This window comes from Chiloscyllium plagiosum, chromosome 38, assembly GCF_004010195.1.
Source record: "Chiloscyllium plagiosum isolate BGI_BamShark_2017 chromosome 38, ASM401019v2, whole genome shotgun sequence".
Classification (NCBI taxonomy): Eukaryota; Metazoa; Chordata; class Chondrichthyes; order Orectolobiformes; family Hemiscylliidae; genus Chiloscyllium; species Chiloscyllium plagiosum.
This window is the reverse complement of record NC_057747.1, coordinates 7,639,190-7,653,574: the sequence shown is the minus strand read 5'-3', so window position 1 is coordinate 7,653,574 and position 14,385 is coordinate 7,639,190.

Genomic DNA, 14,385 nt, shown 5'->3' with positions numbered 1-14,385 from the left:
CACTGGCAAGAGGACCAAGAGAAATTGGTTACAGGCTCTGGACCTGTCAGTGCAATTGTTAATTGTCACCGAGATATTCACTACTGGGTGGGGTACTCGTAACAATAAAATTAATAATCACACAACGCCAGGTTACAGCAGCGTTCTGAAAGCTAGTGCTTCTAAATAAACCTGATCTGGAGGTGCCGGTATTGGACTGGGGTGGACAAAGTTAGATATCACACAACACCAGGTTATAGTCCAACAGGATTATTTGGAAGCACTAGCTTTTGGAGTGCTGCTCCTTCATCAGGTGGAAGGAGCAGCGTTCCGAAAGCTAGTGCTTCCAAATAATCCTGTTGAAGGAGCAGCGTTCCGAAAGCTAGTGCTTCCAAATAATCCTGTTGGACTATAACCTGGTGTTGTGTGATATCTAACTTTGTCCACCCCAGTCCAACACCGACTCCTCCGCGTCATGAATAAAATTAATAACCTCTCAGAACTAAAAGCTGCCAATGACTGTATGTTGTAGAGTGGCACATCCTGTGGCTACGTGGTGAGGGATGCAATAAAGCTTGGGGCAGCTGCTACAAAGTTTCAATGCGGGGCAGGCCACTGTTTAAAGCCATAGCTGGAAACAGTGTCATGTAAAACCCCTTGGACTGTGCGCCAGAGAATGTTGGACATGGAAAGTAAATGTACATTGTCCTTATATCTTGCCATGGTAAGCGTAATGAGTCACATCAAATTCTGGATTTACAAGGTAACTGAATTATATACCACCTGATGTAATATCAACTGTGAACGATTATGATGTGAACTTTTACAGATTTTATTTCTCTTTCAAGAACCTGGTTGATTTCAGAATCCCACCAATCACCACCTTCAATATTTGGTCCTTCCACCATCAATGTGCCCTCTAACCTGAGCACAGCTAGTTGCACGCCCACTGATTGGCATGGGTATATCTATCGTAGCATTGACTTCTGCTTTCAGAAGTTTCTGCATTGCATGTAGCTCAGAGACAGTGGAGACAGAAAGGAAATTAGATGGAATATTGTCCACCATCAATAACCACTCGCAGCAGTGTGTACCCTCTACAGGATGCACTGAAGTAATCCACCAAGGCTACTTTGACAGCACCTTCCAAATCCGGATCCTATACCATCAAGAAGGACCAGGGTGACAAATGAGGCCATGAAAAACAACAACACTGAGAACTTCAAAATGCAGACACGGCAGGATTTAATGATGGACAGCTTAGGCTGGTACCTGGAACAATATTCACAATAATTACAAAACACAACAATGGCTGGAAAAGCTCAGCAGGTCTTGTAGCATCTGTGGTGAGAAATCACAGGGAATGGTTCGGGCTGAGGGAGCCTTCCTCAGAACTTTGATTTCTCTCCACAGATGCTGCCCGACCTGCTGAGTTTTTCCTGCAATTGCTGGTTTTATTTCTGATTTACAGTATTTGCAGTTCTTTTGGTTTTTATTCACAATAATTGTTTTTGATGCATGGACCTCCAAGGCTCATGTGACGTCCAAAACCACTGGCATGCCAGTTGGCATGTTCAGTACTTTGGAGCAACCTTTAAGACTCTGCTGGCACTCTTAAAAGGACAACTAGTTTAGAAGTGTAAGAGATGACTTGATTGAAATATACAAGATGCTGAGGGCTCTTGCAGAGGAGATTTCCTCTTCTGAGAGAATCTAGAATGAGATGCCATGGTTTAAAAATAAGGGATGTACTCAGAGATAGGGAAAATTTTATTTCTCATGGGTGGTCATGAGTCTTTGAAACTCTCTTCCTCAAAAGACGGTGGAAGCAAAGTCATTGAATATTTTTAAGGCAGAAGTCAACAGATTCTTGATAAGCAGAGGGGTGAAAGTTATTGGGGGTGGCCAGAATGTGGGGTAATCAAATTAGACATGATCATAGAACATAGAACGGTACAGCACAGTACAGACTCTCCGGCCTTTGATGTTGTGCCCCCACCCTTTATCTTACGCTAAGATCAAACTAACCTACATACCATTTGTAGAACATAGAATAGTACAGCACAAAAAATATTGAATAATGGAGCAAGATCAAGGGGCCAAATGGCCTGGTGCTCCTCATAACATACGCTTGTATGGCCCTCAACCCCCAGTGCCAATCCCTTGGGGGCAATCAGTATAGTGTCACATTGGAGCTAGAGCATATAGAGCTACCTCTCCCTGAAGGGTATCAATGAACTTGTTGGGGTTTTAGCAAGAAATCAGCAGCATACATGGTCATTTTATATTCCACTCCCAGCCTGTAAAAGTAAAAGAAAAACTGCTGGTCTGGGCATCTGAAACAGCGAATGGAAAATTCCAGAACCTTTCGGCCTCTCCAGCAAGCGGAGTGGGGAGAGCTGCAGAAACAATAGTTCTTTTGACACTTGACACTCCTGGCCTTCCAGAAGGTTCACCCATTGAGTGATTCTAGCAAAACGCATTCTCGTCTCTCCAACTCTGTTTCTAATTATTCCATTACACAATCAGTTCGAAATAAAAATTACAGTAGTTCCCACTCTGAAAATATTCAACCCATTTTCAAAAACCTGAAAGGGGCTTCACTACTTAAAATATGGATTCATCGTTTTTTGGGATTTGCTGTTAACTTGGTGTTTAATGGATAATTTGGTTTTTTTACTTGTGATAAGTATTACATGCTTTCCTTTGTTGACTTTCTGACCATGAGGTGTTTTTAATCATAAAAACATAAGGAACATGAGAGCCGAGTGGTATTATCGCTAGACTATTAATCCAGAGGCCCTGGTCATGTTCTGGGGACAAGGGTTTGAATCCTTGGTGGAATTTGAACTTAATATTTTAAAAATCTGCAGTTACTGGCCTAATGATAACCATAAATGATTGTTAATTGTTGCAAAAAACCCATCCTTTTCAAGGAAGGAAACTGCCATCTTTACCTGGTCTGGCTTACATGTGACTCCAGACCCACAGCAATGTGGACAGAGATTGGGAATTAGGACAGAGATGAGGAGAAACTTCTTCACCCAGAGAGTGGTGGCTCTGTGGAATGCTCTGCCCCAGAGGGCAGTGGAGGCCCAGTCTCTGGATTCATTTAAGAAAGAATCGGATAGAGCTCTCAAAGATAGTGGAATCAAGGGTTATGGAGATAAGGCAGGAAGAGGATACTGATTAGGAATGATTAGCCATGATCATATTGAATGGCGGTGCAGACTCGAAGGGCTGAATGGCCTACTCCTGCACCTATTGTCTATTGTCTATTGGTTGATGCTTAACAATTGTGGACAGATATTAAATGCTGGCCAAGCCAGCAACACCCACATCCCATGAATGAATAATAAAAAAGGGAGCAGGATTAGGCCACTCAGCCCCTCAGATTTGCTCTGCCATTCAATAAGATCATGGATGATCAGCTGGAGAGATTTTGCTCCACATTTTGATCATTGTTGTTTCCTCAGCATGCTCTATCTCTTCTTTCAAGACAAAATATCATGGGTTTAAATTATCCATTAAGATTTAGTCACTACTTCATTGCAGTGCTGAATGAGTACAGCACTGTCAGAGGAGGTGACTTTCCAGAGCAGACTTTCACCAAGGTCGTGTGTGTCCTTTTGGGTCAACACAAACGATTACCCTGTCCTTATCTCAAAGAAGAGAACAGGAGGTCTCCTCTGTGGCCTGGCCAATATTTATTTAAGCGCTGCATGTGAGCCCTCAGCTGCACAATTCTGAACAACAGTGGGAACGCCACAGAGATAAACTGTAAAGAGCTATGTGCCATCCTGGCGATGGTAAAAGCACAGAATCTTTCTATCTTTAGTGATTTCATTGAAGGTCCTTCTCTGCAGAGCACCAGAGCTTTGTTGTGTAATTCATATTCAGGTTCAGCTTCTGTTTCAAATAATTTTCTGTGGGACAATAATGGACCTGGGTTCAAGTCCCAACTGCTCCTGAAGTGTGTAATAATATCTTTGATGAGAAAATATCTATAGAGGTGTTGGTTTACTGCCCTCATTCATAGGAGTGGAGCTAGGCCCTGGCACTCTCTTCCCACTGATGACTTGTTCATTCTTGCTTATCAGTGGTTCCAAATGGAATGGTTTATGGTTCCAATCTAGAATTCTCATCCTCAAATTCAAATTCCACATCCCCATGGCCTCACCCCATCTCTGTAACCTCCTCAAACCTCAGAACCCTCAAAATCTCCCACTCCTCCAATTTTAACCTTGCATATCTTTGGCTTTCCTTATTCCACCATTGGTGGCCATGGTGTTGGAGATCAGGGCCAAAATATTTCCCTAAACCACTTTCTCTTTCTTTAAGACTTTCTTTAAAAGCTATTGCTTTGACCAAGCCTTTAGTCGCTTGCCCAACTTTGTCTGTCTTTGGCTCAGTGTTGACATTGATTATGTGGCTATGAAGCACCTTGGGACATTTTACCATGTTATGTATTCTGTAATAAGACAAATTAATATTTTATGATTCTCTGACTTTACGATTCAGTGTAACAGGTCAATCAAATTAAACACAGTAGGGACATGAAAGATGAATTGGTTAAAGGTGGCTTTGCCAGACCAGCCTTGTTGTTAGTAAAAATTAGCAAAGTGTTAAATGTGTAACTCTGCAGGTGACAACACAATGAAGGAGTTTGAGTGGAAAGGAGAGCTAGAGATTGGGTAACGAGGATGGATGTTTCAAGGCTGTTCTTGGTCAGGACACCTGAAAGCACTTCCCTGCTTTTTCTCGAATAATACCATGGGATCTTCCATATACACTTGAGAGAGCAGATGGCCACCTTGGTTTAAATATTTATTTGGAAAGCTGCCACCTCCAACAATGTGGTCATCCCAATGTTTAAAATTGGAGTCGCACCCTACATTGTATGCTCAACACTCTTGGGACCTGAACACTTAAGCCTTCTGACATTGAATCAGATCATTAAAACTGCCAGGTAATGGAGTTTTCGCATTTGTTTCTGGGATGCAGGCATTGCTGGCTAATCTATTGTTTATTACCCTGTGCTAATTATTCTTGAGATGTTGATGATGAACTTTCTATTTGAACTGTAGTTGTCCTTCTGCTGAAGGTGGACCCGTAATGCTGTTAGCAATGAATGTCCAGGATTCAACCCAGCCACAGCAAAGAAAATAATGATACATTTCCAAGTCAGAATGGTGTTTGACTAGGAAGGAAACTTGCAGATGGTGGTGTCCCTGTGTATCAGCTGCCTTTGCCCTTTGAGGTGATAGACATCATGGACTTGGAAAGTGGTGTTGAATAGTGAGTTGCTTGTTGAGTTATAGTCAATAATAATAACTGAGCAGTATCTTTAACATAATGAATTCGCGTATTGTGCTTCATAGAGCTTTATAAATTAGAGTATAGTTACATGTGGTACTGTCACTGGGCTAGTAATCTAGAATCCCAGGCTAACGTTTTGCGGACATGGCTTTGAAGTTCACCATGTCAGATGGTAACATTTAAATTCATTGAAAAGCTGGCCTAATGGTAACCATACAATGATTAAAAACTGTTCTGTTCACTAATGCCCTTTAAGGAAGGAAATCTGCAATCTCTACCTGACCTGGTCTACATATAACTCTAGACCCATAGTAATGCTCTTAACTTTCCTCTAAGCAATTAGGGATGGACAATTCAATACTGGCCTAGCCAGTAACACCCTCCCATGAATGAATGAAGAAAACAATATCAGAGCAGCAAAGGCTTGATCAAGGAGATAGGTTTTAAGGAACTTAAAATAAGGAAAGTGAAGTAGAGAAGCTGAAAAGGGTTGGAGGAGTATTGCAGGTGCTATGGTGCAGGTAACTGAAGGCTTACTGACCAATGGAGCAATTCAGATCAGGGATGCACACAAGAGGCCAGAATTAAATGAGTGCACTTGGTTTAAATATCTCAGATAATTGTGGGGCTGGAGAGTATTGCAGAAATAGGGAGGGGTGAGGGATTTAAAAACAAGGATGAGAATTTTAATATCAAGATGTTGCTTACTGGGGAGCCAATGTGTGTCAGTGAGCATAGGGTGATAGGGAAACAGGAGTGGATGTTAGTCTAAGTACAATCAGCAGTGATAGCGTCTACTCCTTCACCAGTAAAGGAAGGCTAATCTCAGGAGCAACTCATTAATGTAAAGGGATCGCACGACAACAGCTTCACTGTCAAGCTATTTTCAGACAATAAAGCCTAAATTCCAGCATCAGCTTTCAGCATTAAACATGACACAACTTTTTCACTATCTATTAGAATCAATTTAGCCCAATGCTTTGAACTCAGTAATTTCAAAGCTATAAATATGCAGTAGTTTGTAAAACTGACTTATAACATGTAAAGCTCTCTGATCGAGGCACTTTGAATTGTTTGTTCCTAGAATTAAGCAAATAATGTGGATGCACATTTCTTATTTTGTGGTGCAGACATTAATCAACCCCCTGCTGTCCCATGACAAAGCCACAGACTGTGTTAACAACCTTATTCTTAAAGGCTCTATGATGCCAGTAGTACATCATTTATAATGGATCTACTAGGCCTGCAGCATCCTAACTTTTAAAAATAAATAAAAATTGACTTTATTTTAGAGGATGGGGTTGACGGGGATGTTACAAAGTTAAAAACATTAATACCTCACACAAATATGGCTTTTATAGGCTTTGGTATGAGTTTAACACACTTTTGCTGTCATGGCAACCATTATATTCTGTCTGGAGGATTCTGAACAATCTGTCTGCCCGAATTCCCGGTGCTAAGCCCTGTGTAGAATGTTTCCCACTCCCTGTCCCAACATCAGAGTCTGCAACCTGACTGGAAAACTTTCTAGAATTCTGACTTTAACACTTCCCTATCTATTCCTCTTAGCCATTTTTGAGTCCAGTATGCTGTGGTTTGGAAACCCCTCGAGACCCTAACTCTGTTTCTCTCTCCACAGATGCTGTCGGACCTGGTTGGTTTAACACCTTCTGTTTTTATTTCAGTTCCTTCAGGAGTCTGGGTGTCAGCCGTAAAGGTGATAGCATCGGCCCAGCGGAGGTGGTTTTGAGTGCTTAATGAGTGGAGGCTGTCAAGCTCCTGGGAGTGATCATCCACAACAAGCTTTCTTGGACTCTTCATGAGGATGCACTGGTTACAAAGGCCCAACGTCTCTTCTTCATCAGGCAGCACCATTGAGAGCATTCTGTCTGGATGTATCACTATGGTATGGCAACTATACCATTCCAGATCGGAGACGGTTACAGAGAGTGGCGAACTTGGCCCAGACAATCACAGAGGCCAACCTCCCATCTACAGAATGCATCTACCAGGCCCGCTGTCAAGGAAAGGCGGCCAGCATTCTTAAAGATCCATCCCACCCTAGGAATGTTTTTTACAACCTCTACCATCGGGGAGAAGGTACAGAAACCTGAACACGCGCAGCAGCCGGTTTCGAAACAGTTTCTACCCTACTAAATGGACTCACAAACTCTTAACATTCGCCTGTACCTGTGTTTTTGTTTTTGCCGCTGTTTACCTGTTATTTGCCTTCTATGCTACTTAACTATGTGATCTGCCTGTATTGCTCACAAGACAAAGCTTTTCACTGTGCCTCAGTATACGTGACAATAAATTCAATTCAATTCAATTGTTGCTTGTTATTCTGGGAGATGGCACTGCTATGGAAGCACCTTTCATGACACCCAAGCTCAAATGAACCATTCATCATCAATATCCAAATCCAATCAATCACCAAACTCTCTCCCACTCCTTTCAACAGGAATATAGAGTATTTTAAATTCACTCAAGATCGGAACTTTAAACTCACCTCTAAGAAATGGCACCTCCAACAATACGGAACTTGCTTACTGTTGCGCTGTTGTATTGACTTACATGAGGTGCACAAGTTTCTGGAGTGAGGCTTAAATCCACTGACCCAAAGCTGACACTAAAACAGATGAGTTCTACTTTCCTGGGTCACAGACACAGCAGCTCTGATCTCTCAGCTATACGTGTCCGGCCAAAATTCACCGAGGAAAGCTATGGCTCACTTGCCTTGTGAGACCTCTAGGTTCAAATCACAAACTAGTGATTAAGTACAAAAAAAAGACTGATTATAAAGGGTGTATGGCGCGATATTTCAGATAAGCCATCAAACTATACCCCATCCCATCCCTGTCTGCATGGGTGGCTGTTAATGGTTGCAAGAAATGCAGGGGAGTTATCACCCAGGGAAACAACAGATTGTATCACTAATTCTTAAAAGGAAACTGAATAACAACTTATGTTGGCTTGTAAGAAAGAGGGGACTAAATGGTATCTTTTACAGAATCCCAATATGTACATGATCTGACAAATTATCTCCTTATCTTTATTCAATATTGTGTTTATTCATGAACTTATGACTTTACAAAGTTAAAAAAAATCACACAACACCAGGTTACAGTCCAATAGCTTTATTTGGAAGTACTAGCTTTCAGAGCACTGCCCCTTCATCAGGTAGCTGTGGAACAGTGGAGCTATCTGATGAAAGAGCAGTGCTCCAAAAGCTAGTGCTTCCAAATAAACCTGTTGGACTATAACCTGGTGTTGTATGATTTTTAACTTTGTCTACCCCAGTCCAACACCGGCACCTCCACATCATGACTTTACAAAGGGGAGAAGTGTTGGTTAGACTTTGAATGCGATCTACAAAAGATTGGACCTTAAATAAAGGGGAAGTGATAGTGGTAGTGTCTCTGGACTAGTAATTCAGGAAACCAGTTAATTCTCTGTGTTTGAGAGCCCACCATTGCAGATGATGAAATTTGAACTCAAATAAGTACTGGAATTAAAAGTCTAATATTGACCAGATAACCATTGTCATAAAATCCATTTATTTCACTTATTTTCTCTCAGGAAGGAAATCTGCCAACTTTACCTGGTCAGGTCAACGTGTGATTCCAGTCCGCCCACAATGTGGTTGACTCTTAATGTTCCTCTGAAACAATCTAGAGAACTACTTTGTTGTATCAAACAGTTAAAAAGTCTCAGAAAAAAAGAAATTAACTGGATGGACCACCTGATATCAACTTCAGTGCTTGAAATGACAATGGCAAACTCAGTTTTGTTGACCTTGCATAGTCCATCCTACTAACATCTGAGGACAGTGCCAAACTTGGGAGAGCTGGCACACAGTCAAGTAATAGCATGGCATAGTCATACTCATTGATTGTACCTCAAAGATAATGTCCCTGACACCACCATCACCATCCCTGGGTATGTCTTGTCCCACTGGCAGGACAGGCCTGCAGAGGTGGCAGCACAGTGAATAATATATGGGAGGAGTTACCCTGGGAGTCCTCAATATCGACTTTGGATCTCTCAAAGTCTTATGGCATCAGGTCAAAAATGAGTAAGGAAACCTCCCTCAGCTGATGAATCTGAAATGCACAAGCCATGACTGTGTTGGAATACTTCCCACTTACTTGGTTGAGTGCATATCCAACAACACATATGAAGCTTGACACTATGCAAGACAAATCAGTTCACTTGATTGGCACCAAATCCACAAACTTTCACACCTTGCATCACTGAAGCATAGTGGGTAGCAGTATATACCATCTACATGAGCACTGCAAAAGCTCCCCAAGGCTTCTTTGGCAGCATCTTCCAAATCAACGATCATTACCATCTAGAATGACAAGGACAGCAGACACATGGGAAGATCACCACCTGCAATTTTCTCTCAAAGACACGCAGCATTCTGAGTCAGAAATATGTTGCTGTTTCTTCACTGTCATTGGGTCAAAATCCTGGAACCGCCTCCCTTACATCATTCTACATCTACCTACATCAAATAGACTGCAGGGGTTGAAGAAGGCAGCTCACCACCACCTTCTCAAAGGCAACTAGGGACAGGCAATAAATACTGGCCAGCGCGTGATGCTCATACCCTCTGAATGAATGAAAAAAAAAGCATTTAAAACACTTATTGTAACAGGGAAAAATGTATTCATTGTATATGTAATTGTACACTTTATGTAGCTGTCTGCCCACAAAATGAAGATATACTTATGACCTAAAATATATTCTCATTCTTATATTAAAAGAAGACTTGCATATAGCACTTTTCTCAGGATGTCCAAAGCATCCAATGAAATATTTTTGCAGTGTAGTCACCATTGTCAATGTAAGAAACATAGCAGAAAATGTGTTGCTGGAAAAGCGCAGCAGGTCAGGCAGCATCCAAGGAACAGGAGAATCGACGTTTCGGGCATAAGCCCTTCTTCAGGAATGAACATAGCAGTCAACTTTCACACAGTAAGTTCCCACAAACAGCTATGTGATGGTAGCCTGATAATGTGTTTTAGTGAAGATGACTTGAGGATACATTTTAACAACGTTAGCATTCAACTATTTTATTTTACTTTCTTATGCAGTTTGACCCTCTGTTTTAATTCAATAATTTCACACACAATGCAGGTCAGGACAACAGAATGCAATGTTTGATATTGGTAAATGAATTGTCACATCCCAGAAACATTGCCTGTCACCCATACCCATTTTTGTGGGCATCACCTGTATTTATGACATTAGGCATCATGCACATTTCAATGTTAAAACTGCAAGTGTATACTGAGATTGAATAGTGACTTGGGATTTGGCAAAGCAGTGAATATTTTCATTTTCTTGAGTATTTTAAGTGCCCAATAGGTTTCACCTTAGCAGGTTGTTCATTGTTCTGTCAGGAATCCCCTTCCATGTTTCTAATTCCTTATGTGGAGGTGCTGGTGTTGGATTGGGTGGAAAAAGCTAAAAATCACACAACACCAGGTTATCATCCAACAGGTCCAACCTGGTGTTGTGTGATTTTTAACTTTGTCTAATTCCATTGTAATTCCCCTTGCCACTTCAACGTTTTCTCTCTGGAAGACATTATCTGATTACTGCTATATGCTTTCATAAACACAGAACGTTCCCTGTCATGTTGTCAAAATAGACATTTTTCGTTGTGTGTGCCTTGACAAAGTGCACCAACAATCAAAAGGGAACATCAAAAGGCACCAGCCTCACTAAGTAACACATCAACTGTAAGAACATCATAATTGCCATCTGCATCTCTCTCTCAATATAAAACAGATCTTGAATGGGTCTTATACAACTGCCAGGAAGCTCCATCAGTATAAGCCATGAAGTGACTTGTTCCCCTGCTGACCTTGGCAATGACCTGAATATCTCTGCCATCTAAACATCTGAACAGTTTCCAAACAGTGACGTTCTCTCTCTAAGTTTTCCTTTGCTTTACTGGGGCATGAAAAGAAAGACTTTCATTTATACACAGCCTACATGATCACTGGATAGCTCAAAACACTTTACAGCCATTAAAGTATTTTTGAAATGTAGTCATTATATAAGAGAAACAACAGCCAATTTTCACACAGCAAGATCCCACAGACTGCAACCCATAACCTGCTCTTACTAATGATGGCTGGGGGATAAATACTGACCAGAACACCATCTATTCTTCCTCTATTCTTCTTCCTCCCTGTAGTCGCCTGGTCATTTCCATTTGATAATTTTCACTTCAGAGCAATAGATGTTTACAATTCAGAAAAAGTCAGAGAAAGTTAAGTTCACTTTTTGCCCTTTATTTTAAAATGGAATCACTGCAAGTTATGTTGAGTGTACAATAATGCATCAAAATGGAGTATGTAATATTTTCAATTCGTCGAGATGATCAGGCCACATGGATTTCCAAGTATGTCTTGTTGTTACAGGGAATATGAACAGACAAATTACTTTAATGACAACTTACATTTATATTACATCTTAATGTTCCGAGGTTCTTCAAAGACGCAGTATAAGAGAATATGACACAGCCAATGAAGGAGATATAAGGTCAGATGAGCAAAAGCTTATTCAAGACGAGTGGGTTTGAAGATGGAAAGAAAAAACAAACAGAAAGGCATAAGGAGGACACTCCAGAGTGTGGAGCCTCGATACGCTGAAGGTATTCCACCAACAGTGGAATGATTAAGGTCAGGGATAGTCAAAAGGCTGAATTTAGTGAACACAGCTATGTCAAAGGATTGTGGGAGGCAACATAATCAAACACCCCTCCCACCCTGGTTATAATCGCTTCCAGTCTTCCATCATGCAGAAAAAACAAAAGTTTAAACACACGAGACAACACATACAAAAACAGCTTCTTCCCAACTATTGTCCTGATTTGGAGGAGCCAATGTTGGACTGGGGTGCACAAAGTTAAAAGCCACACAACACCAGGTTATAGGTCAGACATCCACCTGATGAAGGAGCAGCGCTCTGAAAGCTAGTGCTTCCAAATAAACCTGTTGGACTATAATAGAACAGTACAGCACAGAACAGGCCCTTCAGCCCACCATGTTGTGCCGACCATTGATCCTCATGTAAGGTAAACCTAATGTATGAACCCTCACATTTCTGTGACCATATGCATGTCCAGCAGTCTCTTAAATATACCCATGACCTTGCTTCCACAATTGCTGCTGGCAACGCATTCCATGCTCTCACAACTCTCTCCGTAAAGAACCCACCTCTGACATCCCCTCTATACTTTCCGCCAAACAGCTTAAAACTATGACCCCTTGTGTTAACAATTTCTGTCCTGGGAAAAGGTTTCTGGCTACCAACTCTATCTATGCCTCTCATTATCTTGTACACCTCAATTAAGTCCCCTCTCTTCCTTCTTTTTTCCAATGAAAAATGTCTGAGCTCAGTCAACCTCTCTTTATAAGATAAGACCTCCATTCCAGGCAGCATCCTGGTAAACCTCCTCTGAACCCTCTCCAAAGCATTCACATCTTTCCTATAATAGAGTGACTTGGGTGGCAATTTTAAGGGATCTATGTACCTGTACACCAAGATCCCTCTGTTCCTCCACACTGACAAGAATCCTGTCTTTAATCCTGTCCTTCCAAAATGCATCACTTCGCATTTATCCAGGTTGAACTCCATCTGCCACCTCTCAGCCCATCTCTGCATCCTGTCAATGTCATGCTGCAGCCTACAATAGTCCTCTATACTGTCAACGACACCTCCAACCTTTGTGTCATCTGCAAACTTGCTAACCCATCCTTCAATCTCCTCATCCAAGTCATTAATAAAAATTACAAAGAGTAGAGGCCCAAGAACAGAGCCCTGTGGAACACCACTCACCACTGACTTCCAGGCAGAATACTCTCCTTCCACTATCACTCGTTGGCTACTGTCGACCAGCCAATTCTGTATCCAGACAGCTAAATTTCCCTGTATCCTATTCCTCCTGACCTTCTGAATGAGCTTACCATGGGGGACCTTATCAAATGTCTTGCTGAAGTCCATATACACCACATCCACTGCTTGACTCTCATCAACTTGTCTAGTAACATCCTCAAAGAACTCGATAAGATTTGTGAGGCATGACCTGCCCCTCACAAAGCCGTGCTGACTGCATTTAATCAAGCCATGCTTTTCAGATGTTCATAAATCCTATCCCTCAGAATCCTTTCTAACACCTTGCAGATGACAGACGTGAGACTGACTGGTTTGTAATTGCTGGGGATTTCCCTATTTCCTTTCTTGAAGAGAGGAATTACATTTGCCTCCCTCCAGTCCTCAGGCACGACACCGGTGGAGAGCGAGGATGCAAAGATCTTCGCAAGCAGCGAAGCAATCACATTTCTCGCTTCCAAAGGCAGCCGAGGACAAATCTGGTCGGGCCCTGGCGACTTGTCATGAAGTCATAGAGATGTACAGCATGGAAACAGACCTTTCGGCCCAACCCATCCATGCCAACCAGATATCCCAACCTAATCTAGTCCCACCTACCAGCACCCAGCCCATATCCCTCCAAACCCTTCCTATTCATATACCCATCCAAATGCCTCTTAAATGTTGCAATTGTACCAGCCTCCACCACATCCTCTGACAGCTCATTCCAGACACATACCACCCTCTGCATGAAAACATTGCCCCTTAGGTTTCTTTTAAATCTTTCCCCTCTCATCCTAAACCTATGCCCTCTAGTTCTGGACTCCCCGACCCCAGGGAAAAGACTTTGCCTATTTACCCTATCCATGCCCCTCATAATTTTGTAAACCTCTATAAGGTCACCCCTCAGCCTCCAACGCTCCAGGGAAAACAGCCCCAGCCTGTTCAGCTACTCCCTGTAGCTCAGATCCTCGAACCCTGGCAACATCTTGTCAATCTTTTCTGAACCCTTTCAGGTTTCACAACATCTTTCTGATAGGAAGGAGACCAGAATTGCACGCAATATTCCAACAGTGGCCTAACCAATGTCCTGTACAGCCGCAACATGACCTCCCAACTCCTGTACTCAATACTCTGACCAATAAAGGAAAGCATACCAAACGCCTTCTTCACTATCCTATCTACCTGCGACTC